The 19,249-nt window shown below is 42.7% G+C and overlaps 1 protein-coding gene across 4 annotated transcripts in view; it reads right to left on the minus strand.

The window, feature by feature from the left end:
• SEMA5B (semaphorin 5B) overlaps positions 1-19,249 on the minus strand; it is a 343,951-nt gene that overhangs the window by 203,201 nt on the left and 121,501 nt on the right. Inside the window, exon 1 of one of the 4 annotated variants that reach the window (XM_045032979.1) lies at positions 19,034-19,165. The exons of the other annotated variants lie outside the window; for them this stretch is intronic. The gene's annotated coding sequence lies outside the window, so the exon portion shown is untranslated. Of the gene's footprint in view, positions 1-19,033; positions 19,166-19,249 lie in introns of those variants that run through there. 4 annotated transcript variants of the gene reach the window in all.

Here is a 19,249-nt window from a genome sequence, read left to right on the forward strand (position 1 = left end):
AATTCATCATTTGGATGCAACCGTAAATCTATTGTCTATTCTAAAGTGGCTCAGGGGTTCAGTTTTCTTCAACTTGAAACTTGGAAAAATCTCTCCGCTATGGGAAAAGCACTGGGATTCCAACACATAAAATGAAGAGCATGGAGGTTCATCATGCTACACAATCACCACAATCCTACACTTACTAAAGCTGTGCATTGAGTTTACAAATGGCATTTTCACAAGCATGCTAGCCTAACTCTGCTCCCTTTAAGTCGAATTGTTTTTACCACTGACTTCACTGGGAACAAAGTTAGGCCAATGCAGAGCACTGTCATACAGGGTTTTCCCCTAGAGCAGTGGTTCCCAAACTGGGGTTCACCAAATGTATCGGGGGTCTCAGAAAAAAAAAATCTAATGGCGGACAGAGCTGGCCCTAGGGAACCCAACCCCCATGGGGGCTGGCAGCCTGAGCCCCATGACCATGACTTCCTGGCAGAACAAGTTTAAGCTTTGTTGTAGTCTTGCATTGTTTGCCAGGACTACTCAAGACCCAAATGCTTGTTAAAGGAACTCTTTGAGTTGGCTTCTTAAATACCTTCATGCTGTTTCACGTCTGGTACTCCTTGATGAAACATGTAGGAGGCTTAATCTAAGTGATATGAGCTACGGAAGTGAAATCTTGGAAGAGTGTTGCCATTTTCATAATGTAATAAAATTAATAATGTAATGATAAATAGTGTGTAATAAGCGTGTTATAAAAAAACAAATTATTTCCAAGATCACTGCTTCTATAATTTATGCTCAGGTGAAGGAGAAAATCCCTGGAAATATTCATTTTTAGGAGGGGGTTGGCGAGATTTGATATTTTCGTGAAAGGAGTTCATGGGCTGTTAAAGTTTGGGACCCACTGCCCTAGAGAGTGGTCACAGTACCACCTGAATGCTGGGGGAGGGTTCTTTACCACACATCAGAACTGGCTGCGCCGAGTCCTGGATCTCCAGGAACCCTGGCACAGGCAGTGTAAGCAGGTCTCTAGCTGCCGCAAATGCCTCCGGGATGGACAGTACTGCGAATTTCCCAGTATGCTGCCCGCTAGGAGGATGGTATTTCCTGCACCGAGTTCGCAGAGCTGGCATAGGTGCCGGGATTGACAAAGGCAGCTGCTGCGGTGCCAGGGAGGGAGAGCGGCCTGACACAGGTCTCACACTATCCCGATCCCCTTGCTTGCTTCCTTTCAGCACCAGGGAACGACTTTTGTCCTGGTTCTTATGGTGCCTCTTCTTAGGGACCAACAAGGACTCTCGACTGGTGAGAGGCGCGCTCCGCACCAAAGCTGAGGTGCTTGATGCCGCGAACGAGTGCGGCGCCGACGCTGGTCTCAGCGCTGCCTCCATGAGGAGGACCTTCAATCTCGCTGCCTGATTTTTCTGGATGTGGGGTTTGAAGTCCCTCCAGATCTGGTAATGGTCTTTTCTGTGCTTCCCCATAGTACTTCAGACAGCTTGAGTGTGGGTTGCTCAATGGCACTGACTTGCCACAGGAAGTGCAGGGCTTAAAGCCTGGTGACCGAGGCATATCCTGGCACTGAGGAGCAGACAAGCCTCTTCAAGTAAGTGTAGAGGCGTCCAAAACACGCTAACCACAAACTACTACTATCACTATCAAACTAACTAAACTACAAGAACTATATACACAAAAAGGAGAAGAAAACCACTGGAAGAGATTGTCTGAACAATGAGTGAAGTTCCAGCAACGGTCAATAAGAAGGAACTGAACGGGGGTAGGGTCAGCAGGGCCCCTTATACCGGCGCTATGAGTGTGCGGCACTAGGGGGTGCTGGAGCTGACTCAACGGATACCACTAAGGGGAAGAATTCCAGCAACTGTGCTTGTGGTACACACCTAGAATGGAATGGACGTGTGCAAGCACTCGAACCTCCTTTATGATCCAGGTTGGGATTTCTTACATCTTCCTCAGAGGTATCTGGCACTGGCCAACGTCAGAGTCCAGGGATTGCGGGTCTGATCCAGTATGACAATTCCTATGCTTCTAACAAGTAACAATAGCTACAACTGTGTTGCCAAAGCACTGCTTAAAAAATACACTCCTAATTATTTTGCCAGTAGCATTATGAAATCCTATAGGGACAAGCCACCCACAAGGAGGATATAGTATGGTCAGATAGCTCTATTCTTAAGCAGGAAACTGGTTATCTTCTGAAAAGTAAGTGTTGGTACTAGGCATAACAACGCTCTCCTTGCCATCCAAATCATGTTGCATCATTTATGAACAAATGTTTAGTACTGCGAGCACTGGAAAGCCAATACAACTCCGGAAGCGTAGATTCTGCCCTATTTTCCCTCATGTATTACAAGCAAAGTTTCCAGCTAAGTTCTAGATCCAGCATGTTTATTGTAATTGATGATGCATGAAGCAAGAACAACGATGCTTGTTTTTTCCAAAGACCAGGTGGACTTTGCTGTGCTTGTTTTGACTTGAAAACTTACTGGATTAAGTGTATAAACCATGCCTGAAGAAGGAATATCAAGGCATCTTTTCTATTGAGTCACATGACTCTAATGTTTATTTCAGTCCAAACATAGTCTGATCTAAGGATCTCACAGTGCCAAAAGATGAGTCAAGACAACAAGGATTGTATAAGAAGGTAGAGGCCATCAGCTAAAATGGGAGAAAATAAGTATAAAAACAAATACAAGGCTACAGAGACAAATGACATAAAAATAAAATTCACTAAAGGAAATCTACACACAACACAAATTTTTTGTTAGCTTTAAAAATAGACAGTGATGCTGTAATTCTAGCCTATGGCAGCATAACATGCACCAGCCCACAGTTCATACAACAAGCGAAAGTCATTTAGAGGCGGGATGGGAAAAGCATCCCGTTAAATAAAAAACCAAAAGATCAGACAAATAGAAAGGTGCTAAGATCTTAAAATCAACCTGCCGCTTTATTGGGAATCAATTTAGTTCCCTTAGGATACAAATAGCATAATGGAAAGACTTAGATCTGGAGAAGCGTATTCCTACTGAATTCTAGATGAGAGGCAAATATTAAAGGACAGCTAATGGCAGCTATGCAGAACAAAAATGCCTCAAATCACACATAGTTGGATCAAGTTTCTGTGCTAGACCTGGGTCTACAAACCCTTATTCAGATCAGGAGGCCTTAATCACATGCTTAGTTTGTCAGCCTCTCTGACTTGGTATCTATCTTCAACACCATCCTCTTCTTCAAAGTAGAATCTTTGACTTCCCCCTTTGGAACCATGCTCATCTTTTCCTTTCTCCACCCTCTGCCTCTGTGCTGTTCCCCATACTGTACTCCCTCATCTGGTACCCTGTGCAACCTCTCCCCCGCTGCAAACCTGCCTTTCCAATAGTCCCTCAACCACTCTCTACATAGTTCCCTTTCAGTGGTAACAAAACAATTACAAAAGCAACACATTGACCTCATACATGTGATCTGTGCCATTCAAGTCATTTCTTTGTAATCCTTCCTTCCTCCATCCCCCTGGCCTGTTTACACTCCCTCGCCTCATCCTCCCCCCAATATCCTATCTTGTCATTTCATTTGTAAATGCTGAGATTTACACAGCTACGGACAACATTTTCAGAAGTATCGTTGACTTGGGAAGTCTCCGTTTTTGAGTATCCAACTGGAGACTCTTTGGCTTGGGTCTACACTAGGAATTTATGTCGGTATAACTATGTCACTCAGGAGTGTGGAAAATCCACATCCCCTCAGCAACATAGTTATGCCAACCTAACCTCTGCTGTAGACAGTGCTAAGTCAATGGGAGGGCTTCTCTCGTCGACATAGCTACCACCTCTCAGGGAGGTGGAATAACTACACCGATATGAGAAGCTCTCCCATCCTCATAGGTAGTGAATTCACTGCAGTGCTACAGCTGCACAGCTACAACATTGTACGTGTAGACAAGCTCTTAAAGAGGCCTGATTTTCAAGAAGTGCTGAGCACTCACCCTCAAAAAATCAGGTGCATTTACAATGCCTTAAGTTGGGAATGCAAGAAAAAACAAACAAACAAACCAACATCCAAAATCACTTGGTCACTTTTGTAAATCTTGGCCTATGTGAAGCACAAGAGACATCTATGGCACTATATACTAATCTTAAATAATAGCCTTGTTGGCTTCAATGAAAGAACTCACATAAGGGTTTGCAGTTGGGCATCTTAATGGTGTAAAAGATTCTGAGCACTCTTTGAGTGCCAATCAACCAGGACACTGGCTTATAAGTAAAGGCCTTACAAGATCATAGTGTAAAAAGAAGCCAACCTAAAAGCCATCCACAGACAAAAGCTAAGTCCCAGACCAGACTTAGCAATGGTACTGTGGGCAGGAAGAGCCCGGATACCAAATGCACTGCAATCGCACTGGTGCTCGTGGGACTAATACATTTTAGGGTTACGGCACATTTTACAATTCTGATGTATACGAAATAAGCCTGCATTGCAAACAAAGCCCACATGTGGATCACAAAATAAATCCAGTCATCATAAATAGAGAATATTTGAACCATTCTTTTAATGTCACAACCCAAAAGCAAAGCTTCTAACCATCCTCCAGCCAATGGCAGCACTTGAATCACTGTCTCACCCAGAAAAGGAGATAATACATCAAAGCTTAGCAGCAGTTCCTCAGAAAAGGATCTGGGGATTACAGTGGACAAGAAGCTGGATATGAGTCAGCGTGCCCTTGTTGCCAAGAAGGCTAACGTCTTGGGCTGCATAGTAGGAGCATTGCCAGCAGATCGAGGGAAGTGATTATTCCCCTCTATTCAGCACTGGTGAGGCCACATCTGGAGTACTGCATCCAGTTTTGGGCCCCCCACTACAGAAAGGATGTGGACAAATTGGAGAGAGTCCAGCAGAGGGCAACGAAAATTATTAGGGGGCTGGGGCACATGACTTATGAGGAGAGGCTGAGGGAACCGGGCTTATTTACTCTGCAGAAGAGAAGAGTGGGGGGGATTTGATAGCAGCCTTCAACTAGCTGAAGGGGAATTCCAAAGAGGATGGAGCTCAGCTGTTCTCAGTTGTGGCAGATGACAGAACAAGGAGCAATGGTCTCACGATGCAGTGGGGGAGGTCTAGGTTGGATATTAGGAAAAACTCTCTCACTAGGAGGGTGGTGAAGCACTGGAATGGGTTACCTAGGGAGGTGGTGGAATCTCCATCCTGAGAGGTTTTTAAGGCCCGGCTTGACAGAGCCCTGGCTGGGATGATTTAGTTGGGGATTGGTCCTGCTTTGAGCAGGGGGTTGGACTAGATGACCTCCTGAGGTCTCTTCCCACCCTAATCTTCTATGATTCTATGAAAAGTAAAATAAATGTGCCTTAATCTCAATTCCACCTGCAACTGACAGCTGCTAATCTGACAGCACAGCCCTGGCCAACTGGATAGGGCACCGGAGTGGGACTCAGGGAAGCTGGGGTTTATTCCTGGCCCTGGCATTGGTCTGTTGAGTGACCTTGGGCAAGTCACTTTGCCTCAGTTTCCCCAACTTTAAAATGGAGTTAAATGATACTGATAAAAAGCCCTATAAAGAGCTCGGCAGATAGACCACTGCCATTTACACTCTGGGGCTTGCTCATCCTAGTAGGAGGCTCCACAATAGCAGCAGGAGAACTTCAGAGAAGGTGCCCGTGCTTCATTAGGTAGTTTGGCAGCAGAAGACTAAGGGGAATGTTCCAAAGTGCCATTAACTAGAGAGTGTGTGCGCAGTTAGGAGGAGCTACTGTGGTCCAACCTAATGGGCTGACCATGAGCTGCCACTGCCTCCGGGCCAAGAATAAAAACTGCTGCTGTTACTCAGATACCAAGGTTACATCCCTCTAATTCCTCTCCAGCCTAAAAACAAAGGTGATCTTACCTCTCCGGGCCACCCTGGTTACAGAGTCATGCCTGATCCTCCCACTGGCAACAAGTCTCTGCTTCCCATCTGCAGCTTGACAAGTTGCAGCAGAGGGGTCCCCAATGGCAAGGTTCCTTCTTGGCTCTCGCCTTTCCCCTGCAGTGTCAGATCACCCCTCTCCTCCCCACCCTGGCAATGAGGAGTTAGTCTGCAAGGACCAAAGGCAGGAATTTCCAATGGGGGGGAGGGGGCAGTGGGAAGATTCACTCCATTCCAGAGGGACACACAAGTGATGACAAAACCTCACCTTGTCTTTCTAGAGTTGGTGTGAACGTTTTCTTCTTCCAGCTCAGCAGCAGCTCAACAATGGGCTCTAACTGCCGATCATGCTGACCAGCACCATCTCATAGTTTACTTGTCATTCCCAGCCTGTCTGCATCCATTTGTTGTCTCCTACTCAGACTGTAAGCTCCTTGGGGCAGGGACCATCTTTTTGTTCTGTGTTCGCACAGCATCTAGCACAGTGGGGCCCTGGCTAGATGCTGGGTGCTACAGTAATACAAGTAAGAACCATCATCACCTCAGCTCACTAGTCTCCCAAGTTAGAGCTTGTGTAGAGGTAGCCAAAACTCCATTTCATTTGACTAGTTTAAAACACTAATTCAGCTTAGATCTGGAACCTGGGCTCATTCCACCTTCAGCAGGAAATAAGCATGTCAGTAGCTAGACAGTCACAAGCAAAGACGATTCAGGTTCCTAACTCAAGATCTATGAAGTGTCATTATGACTCTTCCCCCAATAGCTAGTGCAGAGGCCTGGACTTCTTAAAGTGTGACAGGATTCACTTAATGCTCATGCTGGAATGCTCCTTAGCATTCCTCCTTGCCCCCTTTGGCAGGAAAAGGCTCTTCAGATAGCCTGACTATTTAATAAAGGAAAATTCCCCTGAGAGCCTTTGCAAAGAACGTATTAAACAGAGTTTGTAAGTCCACTGACAGAGCTGCTATGACACCAGCTACTCTTCAGGTCACTTCATGGTATTTATACAGGATGTAGTTGAGGGAAAGGTACAATTTATTAGCCATGGGCCTGGTCCCACACATGGACACGCCCCCTCACTTTGGATCTGAACTTTTGCAGCTCAGGCCTCTGCAACCTAGACAGACACATAGAGCCACATTCTCGGCAGCTGCAAAACTGAAGTCAACAGAGTTGCATCCATTTACATCAGGAGAGAATTTGACCGATAGAGCTCCACATTACACAAGTCAGAGTTTGGTCTGTCTTAGGTATTTATATCTTAGGTACCCGTTCCCATTGTATCACTCACAAAACTGGGTAACTGCTGGGCAACAAAATGGCAGATGAAATTCAGTGTTGCTAAATGCAAAGTAAGGCACATTGGAAAACATAATCCCAACTATACATATACAATGATGGGTCTAAATTAGCTGTTACCACTCAAGAAAGAGGTCTTGGAGTCATTGTGAATAGTTCTCTGAAAACATCCACTCAATGTGCAGCAGCAGTCAAAAACACAAACAGAATATTGGGAACCATTAAGAAACGGATCGATAATAAGACAGAAAATATCATATTGCCTCTATATAAATCCATGGTATGCCAATACCTTGAATACTGCGTGCAGATGTGGTCGCCCCGTCTCAAAAAAGAATATATTGGAATTGGGAAAGGGTCAGAAAAGGGGAACAAAAATTATTAGGGGGCTGGAACAGCTTCCGTATGAGGAGAGATTAATAAGACTGGGACTTTTCAGCTTGGAAAGGAGGAGACAAAGGGGGGACATGATAGAGGTCTATAAAATCATGACTGGTGTGAAGAAAGTAAATAAGGAAGTATATTTTCTCCTTCTCATAACACAAGAGCTAGGGGTCACCAAATGAAATGAACAGGAGTACTTGTGACACCTTAGAGACTAACAAATTTATTTCAGCATAAGCTTTCGTGAGCTACAGCTCACTTCTTCGGATGCATAGAATGGAACACACAGACAGGAGATATTTATACGTACAGAGAACACGAAAAGGTGGAAGTACGCATACCAACAGGAAGAGTCCAATCCATTGAGATGAACTATCATCAGCAAGAGAAAAAAAAACTTTTGAAGTGAAATGAAATGAATAGACAGCAGGCTTAAAACAAGCAAAGGGAAGTATTTCTTCCCACAACACACAGTCAACCTGTGGAACTCTTTGCCAGAGGATGTTGTGAAGGCCAGGACTATAACAGGGATCAAAAAAAGAACTAGATACATTCCTGGAGAATAGTCCATCAATAACTATTAGCCAGGATGGGAAGGGTTGGTGTCCCTAGCCTCCGTTTGCCAGAAGCTGGGAATGGATGACCAGGGATGGATCATTTGATGATTACCTGTTCTGTTAATTCCCTCTGAAGCACCAGGCATTGGTCACTGTCGGAAGACAGAATACTGGGCTAGATGGATCTTTGGTCTGACCCAGTATGGCCGTTCTTATGTCAGTTCCCTTTAGTCATGGATCCAAACACTGCCGGCTACCCCAAGCTAACACTGCCAAATCCAAATATTTGTCATTTAAACAAGGAACTGCACCTCAAGTATTAGTCCTAGGTCTCGTAAAGCAATAGAGAGATTTAACCTTTGGAACTGGGTTCATAAAAGAAATGCCAATGCAACCTTAACTGCAACAGCAGAGTCCCGAGGTTGTGAGATAATGCAGACTTTCAAACCAGCTGAGCAGTAATTTCTACTTGCTTAACAAAAATAGAGAAACTTTTCTCCCCCATGTCAGGAGACCAGCCCGAGTGTTTTCACGTACGCCCACGTTTGTCTCTCTCTGCAGTACATTACAGAAACGTTTCTTTTTTGTTCTCTTTAGACACTGTGTTCCAAAGCTTTTCTGACAACAGTGAATTAAATCTCCTGTACTGAGTTAATACATGTAGTCAACTCGTAGGCAATCATCAATCCCACATAAAGTCATGAACCTTTTATAGAAGCCTTAAGAAGTGTCATAATGAAAAGGATCAGCACAAGCCTATTATACTAAAGGTGACATTCCCTTCCCCTCCACTCCCACATTGCCCAGGCTCTTCTGCTCTGTTGAAGGCCCACAAAAACCTTTAATGTGCATTATAAACCATGCCACAGTGAAGATGACATCTCACGTCCCACACTGCACCCAGTGCATGCCCCTAGAGCTTACCCAGGCCGTCTCCGGAGGGCCTTGTTGCTATGTGCATTGTGACGCTCTCCTTAGTGTGAGAAAGTCTTGTCTGTGCCTTCCGTGGATCAGCTCCCCGAAACCACCAGCCTCTGGCACCACAAGCACGGACTTCCAGACTTCCACAGGCAAGTCCTTGGTGCGTTCCCTGTAAAGTCCAGCCTCTAATCCACTGAACACTCTACAGAGTTACCAGGTCTGCTGTTCCCAAAGGAACAGTACACACCCCCACCTTGTAAGATTAAACTCAGGAACAGCATTTTGCTCACCACCCTAGCGCTTAGCTATATTTACCATGAAAACCAGGGATACAGAGTCACAATACTGGAAACAAACGGTTACATATAAAACAAAACCATAAACTTCCTTTCTAGACACTAAACTTAGCTTAGAACAGTGGTGACCAAACTTTTCCAGTCACGCCCCCCCACCCAGCAGTAATGGAATCTGTCCACGCCCCCGCCCTCTATTACTGCACAGCCAAAGCTGAAGGCGGAACTGGGGGCAGAAGCTGGGGCTAGCGGCTGAGTTGGTCTGGGGGCGGAGAGGGAATGAAGGCAGAGCTGGATGTCATCTTTGTCCCCCAAATACACTACAGCAAACCTTTAATGTGCATCTATAGATAGGGTCCCCTCTCCCTCACCACTGTATATTTCTTCCTGTTACTCTTCTCTCTTTGAAGTTCTTACAATAGTTCATTAGCATTTGGTTCAGACTGGTGAGAGGAGACCCATTGTGAAACAGACCATACTTAAATTTACATGTAAATAGCTAGTTAGATAAGCATTTCTGCTCTGACAGAAAACCTGTTTTTCACCTTTGCTGGGGACCAGTCTTGAGACACGGACTTTAAGGACATAGTTTTCAGTGTATAGACATAACTCCTTACTCAACATCCGGTACACAATCATACTGATGACCAGTCTGACACTGGCTTTTATTTGAGACCTCACATGACACTCTTGGGTGAACAAGAATGTACATGCCCAACCCAAGAGTAAACCCTCTGCATTGCCTCTGCGCCTCTTGCCAGTTGGCACTCAGAAGTTCCTGGGTGGCATATATTAACACCATATACAGCAATAATAAATATGAACATATGGGCAGACTGGCTGAGTAATGATCAGTGTGGAAGCCAGCACTCTGAAGCTCATAATTTTCGTGCATTTAAAAACTGAATCACAGGGTTGCAGTAACACTGGGTGTGACGCTTTCTTGGGGCGTCCAGAACTGTACGTCACCTTGTTACCCATCTGCCTCAGTGAGAAGAGACTTGTTGGTTCTATGCTGTGTGACAGCTCCCTGCCACCCTAGTTTGTTAGCCAGCCAAACAAACTCCACAGGACTCTGCCAGTGCAAACTTTGCCTTGCAGGTTGATCCTTGACATACTTCAGCTCCCAAGTTCCTTGAAAAAGTGTTCTTCTGCAGCATCCAGCCCCCGAAGTCAGGATGCCAACAGAAACATCAAGTCCCCTGTCTCCAAAGACACAGAATACACACCAGCCTCTTGGCTCAACTGAGGGTGCACGCCTCACTTGAGTATAAACAGCACAGAGATGAATTTATAATAAAACTCGAACATGTTTATTAATAAAGAACAGAGTGTTAAGTGATACTAGGCAGAGATAACAGAAGCAGAAACGGGTTACAAATCAAACAAAAGAATAACACACTTCTAAGATTCCACATGTAACCTTAGCAGGCTCCAAGCTTTGTCTAAAGCAGTTTTCTCACCTATAGTTACTTTTCAGCATCACCAGCCCACATAGGTAGGGATCCACCATTCATAGATGAAAACACTGGCCTCTCTGTTCCCTCCATGATGGGCAACAAAGGGTCTCCCTTATTCTCATAGTCTAGTAAACCTCTGAAACGTATTCCTGTGAAGTGCATCTTCAGATGAAGTTCTTCTCCCCTTCTGTTTGTGTTCCCGTGAGCTGACACCATGCTTTTTTCTCATCCTCCTCAGATGATGTTTACCTCAGATGCGAACAAACCGCCCACTGTCTTTGGCATGACCCTGCTCAATTTAGTTTGGCAAAACAGTGAACAGGCAAGCAACATTTCTTTGTCTAGGAAAAATTTCTTCCTCAAGTCTGCCCCCAAAACATATTTTAGGAATGTATTTCCAGCACACATACATAACTTTTTAACCCCCATCCATACATACATCATGCAATGATATTAGTGACTGGTGTCTCCACAGTTTCCTTGGATATACATACAATATTCTACATAGATATATACTACGATGGCAAGTGTTAAGGTGTACTGAGGGTGTCAGACCTGATGGGAGTTTACAGAACAGTGGGCCATTTGCCACTGAGGGGCTCTTAGGGTTACATGGGAGATTATGGTTGGCGGTTGCATTTAAAGGATTACATTTTATATTTTCTCCACAATGAGAAAACTCAGCAATATCTGAATGGATTCACATCAAAATAATCAAAAAGAAAATTCTCTTCTACCATAAGAGAAATTTCATCCAAAATGGTAGTTTTTAATAGAAGAATCTGAAAATGCAGGTCTGGAATGGAAGTTCCATTTCAGCCTTAATCATAGATTCACACTGAAACAGTAGTGGATTACATATAAGATTAAAAAAACAGTGATATTAACATATGAGCCCCATTAATTACTGTTGATCAGGAAAATTAGCCCATATATTATTGAAATAGTCTGATTTGGGGGATGACTCAGATGATTGGTAGTGGACTCTTCTAAGTCAGACATTCAATCTCATCAACAAAAGTCACAGCCATCCAATGGATGTTCAACAGCAATACTTCCCTAAGATAACTAAAATGAGATATGCAGTTAGTGACTTACACTGTTAGCGGCATTCAAAGGATTCCCAATATAAGCATAGGGAAGAAGGGCTGAAGTAGCTGAAGAGTTAGATCTAAAGTGCATTATTTTTCCCCTCTCCATCCTGCAAGGAAATTTATCCAACATAATAACTGACAGAGTAACTGCCTTACCACGTCTTAGCTTTCAATCAGAAAGATGACAGGGCAATTGCTACCGCCACCAGGTCCTCTCCTTCAGAGACTTCATTCTCTGATACCTGTGACATTGCACTGTCCCAGCAGTGCCCTTGTTGTGAGCAGCATGATAACGAAGTACAGCTAATGACTCCAATTAAGAGGTGTGAATGTCATTCCACTCCCCCTCCTTTCTTCCAGGTCAGTAAGAATGCAGCTGAAAACGACCAGCACAGCAAGTTAACGATAATTTAAATTTAATTTGCTCCGTGTCATCTCTGTTTTTTTTAGAGGCTTTAACAGTTTAATTTAACAGTCGTAAGCGCTCTCTATATTACCAAGACATAATGTATTTCAGGTCTGGGCGGTTGTTTGGCACAAAACAACAACATCTCACATTTATATGGTGCCTTTCATCCTGAAGGCGCTCAAAAGTATCTTAACAACCATATCCCTACAGGAATCACTTCATCCACTCCTGAAGGGCATCCACCTCATAAATGATCAGGGATTCAGTTTTATGTCTACTCAAAAGACAGAACCTGTGGGGGCACAGTTCCTCCAAAAAACCATGGTCATCTGCTATGCCCAAGGTTTTCCTCAGTGTCTCCATCCAATTACTGACCAGGCGACAGTGCCACTGCTCAGCTTTATAATCTGGTGATAGCCTGAAGTGGTGTAGGCCCCAAAGAGAAAAAACATGTAGTGAAATAACTGGTTAGGTTTCTCACTTCATAATTGCTCCTGCTGAATATATGCACAAGATCCTTAATACAGAGTAGGGTCCTGAGTCAAGACTGAAAGTTGATGGAAAGACACCCACTGACTTGGGATCAGGCCCTAACTGACAAATCTTGATGTGCCTGTATAAATGTCATCAGGTGCCAGCTTTCCAACTAAAAGACTTTTGATCACCCCCACAACTGTGGGGTGAGAGTAACCATTTATGTTTGGATGAGCATCCTGCTTAAACTTTGAGTGGTACACCAATCACAAGAGCAATTCCTAACATATACATTTAAGACATAAGGATAAGGGTTGGGTTTGGAAACTGAATTGGATCTGTTTATATTATCCAGATATTTCTGCTTTGTTTAAGGTGGAGTTCACCATATAAGAGCTTCTGTCAGATCTTCCATATCCTTAAGGCCCTGGCAGCAATCAAACTTGCTGCATTCTTGTGGGTTTCCCAAATAAATCTTCATTGCAAGGGCACATTTTTGTGATCGTGATCCAAAGACCAAAAGAAGTAGCAAAAAGTGGGTGGGTGGAGAATGAATGTGTTAAATTTAATAAAGATTCTCTCTATTTTCTATCTAGCACATTATCATCTATGTTCATCATTTATTAAAAGCCTTTCATTTATTAAAAGTCTTTAAAGCCTAGTTTAATAACCTGTAATCATTATTTGAGTCACAAATTCGCGCGTGTGTGTGTGTGTGTGTGTGTGTGTGTGTGTGTGTGTGTGTGTGTGTGTGTGTGTGTGTGTGTGTGTCACACTATAGGGCTCAGTTTAAATTAAAGATATGCTCAAATGCTCCTCTCCAAGCTTGGTTTCACAGTAGCAGCCGTGTTAGTCTGTATCCACAAAAAAAAACAGGAGTACTTGTGGCACCTTAAAGACTAACAAATTTATTTTAGCATGAGCTTTCGTGAGCTAAAGCTCACTTCTTCGGATGCATAGAATGGAACACACAGACAGGAGATATTTATACATACAGAGAACATGAAAAGGTGGAAGTATGCATACCAACAGGCAGAGTCTAATCAATTGAGATGAGCTATCGTTAGCAGGAGGAAAAAAAACTTTTTGAAGTGATAATTAAGATGGCCCATAGAAGGTGTGAGGAGAACTTAACATAGGGAAATAGATTCAATTGGTGTAATGACCCAACCATTCCCAGTCTTTGTTTAGACCACAGTTAATAGTATCTAGTTTGCATATTAATTCAAGTTCAGCAGTTTCTCTTTGGAGTCTGTTTTTGAAGTTTTTTTGTTGCAAAATTGCCACCTTCAAGTCTGTCACTGAGTGGTTAGAGAGGTTGAAGTGTTCTCCCACTGGTTTTTGAATGTTATGATTCCTGATGTCAGATTTGTGTCCATTTATTCTTTTGCGTAGAGACTGTCCGGTTTGGCCAATGTACATGGCAGAGGGGCATTGCTGGCACATGATGGCATATATCACGTTGGTAGATGTGCAGGTGTACGAGCCCCTGATGGTGTGTCTGATGTGATTAGGTCCTGTGATGGTGTCACTTGAATGGATATGTGGACAGAGCTGGCATCGGGCTTTATTGCAAGGATAGGTTCCTGGGTTAGTGTTTATGTTGTATGGTGTGCGGTTGCTGGTGAGTATTTGCTTCTCGCTTATAGACAGCCTCCCAACCTGCTTCAACCTCTCTAACCACTCAGTGACAGACTTGAAGGTGGCAATTTTGCAACAAAAAAACTTCAAAAACAGACTCCAAAGAGAAACTGCTGAACTTGAATTACCAAGCTTGGCTGTTCCTCGGGTTCCTCCAGCAGGACTGCTCAGCCCACATCCTAGAACAGGGGTAGGCAACCATTTTAAATGAAGTTTCTTAAACATTTTTAAAACCTTATTTACTTTACATACAACAATAGTTTAGTTATATATTATACACTTATAGAAAGAGACCTTCTAAACAGGTTTAAATGTATGACTGGCACGCGAAATCTTAAATTAGAGTGAATAAATGAAGACTCGGCACAGCACTTCTGAAAGGTTGCCGACCCCTGCCCTAGAACCTCTTTCCCTTGAGAGAGGATTCCTATTCCCTTATATCCCGATGATATAAAAAGGGGTGATTTCATTATTAATACTCTCTCTTCCTGAGGGTTTTGTGGGTATTTTTAAATTAAGAGTTTAAACCCTAAGATTTCCAAGGTGGAATTTGTGTATGTGATAGGTAAGAATATAACAACTTTGATGAATTGTCTGGCTTATGGGAGACGGTATGGTAGCAAATCAGAAATCCCACACACAGTTGGGAGACAGGTCTAGAACCCTACCCAGTCAGCTCCAAAGGCACAGACCTCTACCACTGAAGCTAAATGAAAATTCCTATAAGGATTAATAGCAGTAGGTCTCATATCCCCTGTGAGGCCAACCATTAAGAGAGCATCGTCACTCATACACACAAGAGGAAGGACATTACAAGACCTGGATCCAAACCAGAACGAAAAATAAAACAAGAGCCAAATTAAAATTGGAAACGGGTCCAAGTTGCAAACCTGAGGTCTGAATCTAAAGTTTGAAGCTATTCAAATCGGGGCTTTGGTTCTGGCTCATCTGTAATTAAAAAGATGTACAATCTTCCTGAGACAGTCAACAATCTCCACCGTTTTCGAGATCTGGCTTTCATTAACATCTTAAATGCATTCTTGTTGCTTGTTCTCATGCTAAAGAGCAACACACCATGAACTAGTTTATCTTTGTCTTCATGAGGAAGCAGATATAGTATCAGACTCATGGGCATACAGACCTTTGCATGGAAGATGCTAGGGAAGGGAGTTGTGAAAATCTCCAACTTGAAAAAAAAGATTGAAACTCACAATTTCGGTGCTTTTTGGGAGCTGCATAAAATTCTTAGTATTAATGAGCACAACAATTTATTATTACTTGCAGCCCTTGGCTCAGGGAAACCCCGAACAATAAGGATTCTTATCTGATCTTTCCAGCAATCTGTATTCTGAAAAACTCAACTGGAAAACTTGTAAGAAGTAGCCTAGTTCTCATGAGATTTCCAGCACTTCTTGCTACTGGTCAAGGAAGAACTATTGAGAGCCAAATTCACTACTGGCATTAAGTGGGTGTATTATGTGGTATTTGTGTATCCTGTGGTACTTTGCATTTAAAGCCATTGCTCCAATCTGAAAAGGCAGCAGCAGAGTGAAAATGAAAAACAGTTTGGATGGGGACTGAAGTCACTCGATTTTTTTTCAACCTAACTAGCATCTCAGGGTACTGAAATTTGGCGCAAACATTTAATAAAACTTCTTATTATATCTAAACTCTTTTGCCCAGCCGTAGCCGTTGACCAGTACTGAGGTAAGACAAATTACCCATGGAGTTAGCTAGATGGCACTAAAGCATATTTATGCTTGGAATGTGACAGTCTGGAGTACAATATTTGTTGCTGGTTAGAAGTTCCTGGAACAAGTTAACTATTCAGCTTTGTGATGCTGTTGATTTTTTTCCCAAATTGGAGCAAATGGTACTGCCTCCACTTAAAGATTTTCAGTGGCAAGAGGAGAGGGTGCTTTTTAAGTGCTGTCATCTTACTTTAAATCCACTTTGAGGTTTAAAAGTAAAAGAAGAGTGAAGAAAAAAGTTTCTTCAAAAGAAAAAGATGATAAACCCTCTCTTTTCACATGAGAATTAGTTTTAATTAAACCACCACACACAAATTATAATTTGCACATAAAACTTAATATCACCTAAAATTCTCAACAAATGCAAATTTTCTCCAGTGATTTATTTGTGCAATTGTGAGTAGGGAGAAAGCACACAAAGCTTTTAAAGTTGAAGATCGAGATAAATTGTGTCAGACTATGCAAAATGAGGGAGGGGGGAAAAAAGGAGGAAGGAACAAACACATTCCCTGGCTGGGAAGTTATTGAATGCTCAGAGCCAAAGAGGACCTAGCAGCTTGGAGAGGAAATTCCTACAAATAACCCCCTGATTCAACCCCATTTCCACTTCAAATGTCTCTTCCACTTAGCTAACAGATGAAAAAGTTTCAGGGGTAGATGGAGGATTAGATTGGTGGTTTAAAAGGTCATTGCAGAAAATCAGCTCTAAGGTAAGTGAAGTTTTGCAATTGGTTAGATCCTGTATGTTTCACACTTGTGTAGAGCACTGGGAATGAGGTAATCGGTTAGGAATGTGTGTGGTTGGATGGCCCTGAAAAGAGAGCCGCTCAGTTACCAAAGCTCTGTGCTGAATATTCACACCACAAACACAATCATTTTTCTTGTTAAGTGCCTAGAAGAATGGGAACATTACATATGCAGTCTCTTTTTTGGCTACAAGTTTAGCTACTATAAAAAGATATTAAAAGACACTCCCCTCCCCCTCCGCCCCCAAAGCAGATCTGGATATACAGGATTTGAGAAGGAAATAACAGAAGAAAAAAGAAAATATATTTCAAATCTAAAAGAGGATTTGCCAAACAATAAGAGGTTTAGAAAATGATGATGTAACAAAACCATAACAAGTATTTTAAGATTTGGCTACATGAAAAAAGATCAGCTCCCCACCAGTACTGGGTCATATCCGCTGACCTTATATTAACCAAAACAAGCATTTACTTCTGTTAAGACTAGTCAGTACAGCCATGGGAAAGCAAACTAGGTTCTAATATCAACAGAACTGTCAAGTCAATTTCTGGTTGTGGAATCTTTCCTACCGGCAACACAATTAAGACAGGCAAAAAAAACCACAGCTTGATTTTCCAATGCCAGGTAGTGTTTGTGGTGCTGGCAGTTAGAAGAGTAATCTTTTGCCTAAGATACTCAGCAAATGTTATGAAAAAAGCATTCAAGGCCTGATCCAAAGCTCAATGAAGTCAATGGAAAGACCCCAATTCACTTCAATGAACTTTGGATTAAGCTCTAAGAGAACAAAACGCTGAAGCCACAATATAATTAAACTAGCTTTTCTGACTATTAATTGCCCTTTAGCAACAAGATTAGATAGATAATCTTCTCTTTGGGCTAGATTCAACTCCTGCTGAAATCAATGGGAATTTTTCCATTTACTTCCATGAGTATTGGAAAGAGGCCACTTGTTTAGCTCTGTAGATTCAGTTTTATGCAATTCTCCCCAATGGCAGAAAGAAGATGACTCTGCATAAGAAAAATTTCTAAATGGCTGATATCTATGAAAGGAAAAAAACATCTCTCAATTGTATGTCTTCTTTTAAAAACCTTAACTCCACACATTTAAACTCACAAGACTATGCAAGATTCTAGAACCAGAGGATTTCTGGATGATTAATCAATAAGATCTGTTTAAATACTAACCCATGTTCTCTTAAGGAAAACAACCAGTCCAACATATATCTCTTGGCCTGCTTTAGTTCCTCTATAATATACTGTTTAATAAAAGGGCAGGAGGAGAGCCCATCATCTTAAAATCCTCCATTACAGCTCTGAAGACTTACACACAAATGCTTCTTTGGAGTCTATGTGCTCAGAGAGATGAAAAATCATTAAGCACATGAACTTTCTACAGCTCGGCAATAGAAAGTGTGTTCCAAGAAAGCCACCTGTTCCATGCCAAATGGCCAAGATGCTAATTTGCTATCTTCAATTTCCAAGGACACATTTAGAAATTTCCTGGATCTCTCTGACTAACATTACAGAACGTGACACAGGAGTATGTGAACGATCCTCTCCTGTCCCCTACACATGCCAATGAGTTATTCCCATAACCACAACCTGCAAGGCAAATGATGAGTTTCAGATGCAGACACCATACTTGTAAGAGGAATACTATTTCAGTAATACAGACATGGCACCTAAACCCTTATACAATAAAGAGTCAGTAGCAACTGCTTAAATTTAATGACCAAGTCACCTTTTCCACCTGAAAATTGCAGTTTCTTCCGGCACCACTCTTCACAAAGCCCCAACTGCTTCACAATGAGGAGACTGAAACATGACAGAGAACTGAAAACGCACACATTGAGCCAGATGATTCTCCTTTGCAGCTACGTCAATTGACACTAGCTGAGAATCTGGCCCTTAGCACTTCTGTTTGTGCCTCCCATCAGAGGGTACTGAAACACTTCAAATGCAAATTGATGAAGCTTCAGAATATCACTGTGAGTTAAGTAACCCCCCTCCATTTCACTTGGGAGGGGAAAAAAGAGTGAGGCTAAGTAACTTGCTCAAGGTCACACAGTGAGAGTCAGCTCACCTATAGGTTAGACCCTCTCTTCAGCTCTTTGTTCTGGGTTCTAACCTCAGCCCACATTCAAAATGTCCTTGTCTCTGATGACTATCTCCAAGCACTCAGAAACAAGGCATGAAACGTTAACCAAGAGGAATCTCCTTCACCTTAGACCAGTTAAGTTCATTACCTTATTTAAATGAGAGGCACTGCCTTGAATACCACCCCAACCCCACACAGCTT

The sequence above is a fragment of the Mauremys mutica genome, chromosome 10, assembly GCF_020497125.1.
Source record: "Mauremys mutica isolate MM-2020 ecotype Southern chromosome 10, ASM2049712v1, whole genome shotgun sequence".
NCBI lineage: Eukaryota > Metazoa > Chordata > Testudines > Geoemydidae > Mauremys > Mauremys mutica.